We start from the raw sequence: 4,203 nt of genomic DNA on the forward strand, positions 1-4,203 counted from the left end.
TTGTTTCTGGAATAGTGTACTTACAGTTAGGGCGGGGTGTTGACTCCGAACTGATAGGTGCTTGGTTTGATCCCAATTGTTCACGGCCTACCTGTAGGCCTTCCTTGAGCAAGATGCATTACCCTCTACCGGTTCCTTAATTAAATAATGTGTCTAAATTACCTGTGTTTGGCCCTGTGGGTAAAAGCGCTAAATTACAAAAGGAATAGTAAATAGCCATAATTCAGTTGTCGGCCTGCTTTGTAGATAGGGAGGTGAAGCCCACCATTACTTTCCCTACACGGCCACAGATTTATTAGTTGTTTCCTAATTGCAATGCTGAGCACAGCGATTTGGTTTTACCCTTAAGCGATGTGAAATGAGAAATTCGAGTCAGAAATAAGTCTTCAGTGAGTCCCACCCTTGACGTTGAATCTCTCCTTGTTCCCTTTCTCTCTCGGCCAGACGTAACATTTCAGTGTTTTAGGGAATAAATAATCCATGCATGGTAAAGGAAAAAGACAACAAGGGATCTTTTTTTCCCGCTTATGCGCCGAACAGCTTGCATGCTTTTCAACAAGCATCGGTCTGAAGATGGAGGGGTGGAGGAGGAATTGTTGAAGTGCCCGCTCGGTTCAAAGAGCATTGTCTAATGACCCCGAGGAAGGCTCGCAGACGAGGGTCTGAAGCGACCCCGGGGGCTGCAGGGCTCTGCGGGTGTGTGTGTGTGTGTGGTTGGATGATGGCACTGGGTGAAATGAGTTGAGAGATGCAAAACCCTTACCAAGCAAGAAGCCACCCTCCCCGACTGAGATCAGAGGAGCCATTGAGGTATAAGTGTGGGGCCTTGATAAAAAGTAAAAAAAACACACGCATATATAAAGCTGGGGTAGGCAATTTGGAGAAACTAAGTTTAAGTATCCAAAAAGTATTGAACCGAAAAGTCCCACCCCTCTCTTCAGGCCTGCATCCAAAACACATGACTAGCTTGATAGTTTCAGTGATGAATAAATACATCTGTCTACCACAGCTTTAATCTTACGTAGTATGAAGCTACCAACTACGTGCTAGCTGATGAGTCATTGGCAGATTTGTCCCTTTTTTTAATTTATGAATGATCCGTGGGGGAGAGATGGATGGAAATGAGGTGAGTGGCATTGATGGAGACAAAGATATCTTTGAAGACTATGGTTCTAGCTGTAATGTGCCATGTCCTCTTTCCTCATGCCTCAGGGATCTGACCACGAGTAGAGCTTGGAACTTGGCCACTAGGTGAACAAAATGGGTTTTGCACATTTTGCCAAACGGGTAATTGTGGGACTTTAAAGTCTGTCATCATTTATTGGTAATTTTTAATTTTTCCAGTGTTCAGCTCATTGAGCTCAGCTGGTGGAGGAGATAATGACATGTTATTTTCTCATTTCCTACACCATTGTTACTGTTTCATAACAATCAGCAGAAAATGCTGGCGTGTCATAAATAGCTTTAGTAGCAGGGGAAGCCGTAGACATGGCTTATAGTGTGGAGACACCAAAATGAGGATCTTCCAGTGCCTACAAAGTGGGGCTGTGTGTACTGTATAACAAATGCAAGGCAAAATTAAATAACACCGTAGTGATATATGATTATGCCTGTTGGGACCCAAGTACCTTTAAAGGCAGCCATTCATTTTAGTAAATAAAATCACCATCCAAATTTGATGAGCTATGGGTTCCTGCTCGTGCGACAGAGTACTCCCTGTTGATACATTGTTTATTTACATCCTGTTGACTAGTACTTACTCCTATGATTATTGCTTGAGTAGCTTAGAAGGAAAGCTCTCTATGAAGGCATAGCATGACTGACATGCTTGTCTTCCACTGGCTGAAGTTGGACCTCCGGTTGAACTTGAGATCCTCTTCCTCACGGGTAGAGAATGAAAACCTATAGGTTTACCAAGCGTAAACCTATAAAAAAAATATAACGTATTCATTCATTAGCCTTAATATGAGCCTTTCGTGCAGCGATGGACCGGCAGACACACTATGTGAAAGCGAAAAGCCATCGCATTTAAACTCGTTGCTTTATGGCTCCCGATCGATCACCCACATTGGACATTATTTCTATACGAAAAATCAATGTTCTTGATTGGATTTGTTTTTTCATTCCTCAACCATGGCTGATTTCATTGACTGTAAAGGGAGAGCACTGCATGCTCCTCGAATCTACCATTCATCTTAAAGATGTCAGCAACCGCAGTAGACGGCATTCCTGTGTCAACGCAACCACGGTTACCGCCATTACCATTACCTTGCCTGCCAAATGTTTCTGTGTGTGTGTGTGTGTGTGTGTGTGTGTGTGTGTGTGTGTGTGTGTGTGTGTGTGTGTGTGTGTGTGTGTGTGTGTGTGTGTGTGTGTGTGTGTGTGTGTGTGTGTGTGTGTGTGTGTGTGTGTGTGCGCCCGTCAAAGTTTTGAAAAGTAATCTCATTCAAAAGCAAGTGGTTGAGTTGGTAGCTCTAGCTGACTTTACTGTAGCTGAAGAAAGTGTAGATGTCTGTAGCTTATTAGTTGAATGTATTGACTGTATTTAAATGTCGTCGACTGTAGTTAAATGTGGCTGTCTTTAGATGAATGTAGACTGTAGTGACTGTAGATAAATAGAGTCGACTGTAGTTACATTTGTCTGACTTTAGATGAATGCGGACTGTATTGACTTTCGAAAGATATAGTCGAGTGTTGTTTAATGTGTCTGACTTAAGATGAATGTAGACTGTAGTGACTGTAAATGCATGTGGTCGACTGTAGTTAAATGTAAATGACACCAGATGAATGCAGACTGTAGGGACTGTAGGTTAATGTAGTTGACTGTAGTTAAATGTAGCTGACACCAGATGAATGCAGACTGTAGGGACTGTAGGTTAATGTAGTTGACTGTAGTTAAATGTAGCTGACACCAGATGAATGCAGACTGTAGGGACTCTGACTATCTGACTGGCTGAAAAGAGGAAGCCTAAACGGGTGGGGGGGTCCTCGGGATTTGTACTCTGTCCAAGTCAGTGGCTCAACAGCGGATAGCAATAGAATGAGCGTGTAGTTCGCCATCCTCAGCCTGACCCTGTAGCCCGTGTGTGTACGGCGTGTGTGTGTGGGTGCCTGCGTACGTGCTTGGGTGTGCGCATGAACGCACAAGCAACTGGATGTAGTATTGGTATGGATGGCCTTCCAAACACTACACGCGCGCACACACACACACACACACACACACACACACACACACACACACACACACACACACACACACACACACACACACACACACACACACACACACACACACACACACACACACACACACACACACACACACACACACATCCGATGGTTAAATCCGGTATGACAGTAATACAGAATTTGATAATAGGTTTGAAAGGAAAATTGCTGAGTGTGGCTGTACTATCTCATAATTAAAGCGCACACATATTTCTGCGTTTGTACGTGATTAGCGTATCCTTTGGTTGACATTAATTCTGGGAGCGATCTCCCGGCATGTATACACAGTATGTGTGTATGCAGAACGCGGGTGGAGTGCGTGGGTGGCGATGTGTGTGTGCGTGCCGTGGTAGGTGGACAGTATCAGGACGGTGTGAATACAGTAGCAGAATAGGGGGTTGGTGCGCTGTGTTTTAGCAGATCCAAGAGATATACTGATGAGTGCATGCACTGGGGTCTTTGAAGTAAAGTTTCTGCGGCAGATGATGACAAAACCGCTATGAAAGCAGGATGAGCTGCACAAAACTCTTCTTCACATCACTTTTTAGGGGGGGGGGCTTCGTTTCTGGCTCACTTCCAATGTTCTCTCCCATGCTTGCTCCCTCTCTCCCTCACCCCTCTTCTGGTGCTCTCTTTAAAACACAAACTGCGTAACTACAGAGAACATTTTCTTTTGATTATACGTGCGAGTATGATTAAGACAGCGAACAAAGTTCATACTCCAATGCGTGATTTTGTTTTCTATCGCACTTTGCCCTTGATTTAAACTTGCACCGTGGAAGTCTGGACTACATCAGATGTGAATTACATCGGTTGTGCTCCCTCAACGGTCTTTTATGGAGATGGTAAAAGCACTTATAGCAAAATGATATTTTATGAAGTGTATGGTTCATGGTTATGGATAGGGGGCTGAACTTGACGATCTATAACAAGCAGATGGTCCGTCTTCTCTCCAGATTCTGTGTGACCATCAAG

The sequence above is a fragment of the Gadus morhua genome, chromosome 10 (assembly GCF_902167405.1).
Source record: "Gadus morhua chromosome 10, gadMor3.0, whole genome shotgun sequence".
Taxonomy (NCBI): domain Eukaryota; kingdom Metazoa; phylum Chordata; class Actinopteri; order Gadiformes; family Gadidae; genus Gadus; species Gadus morhua.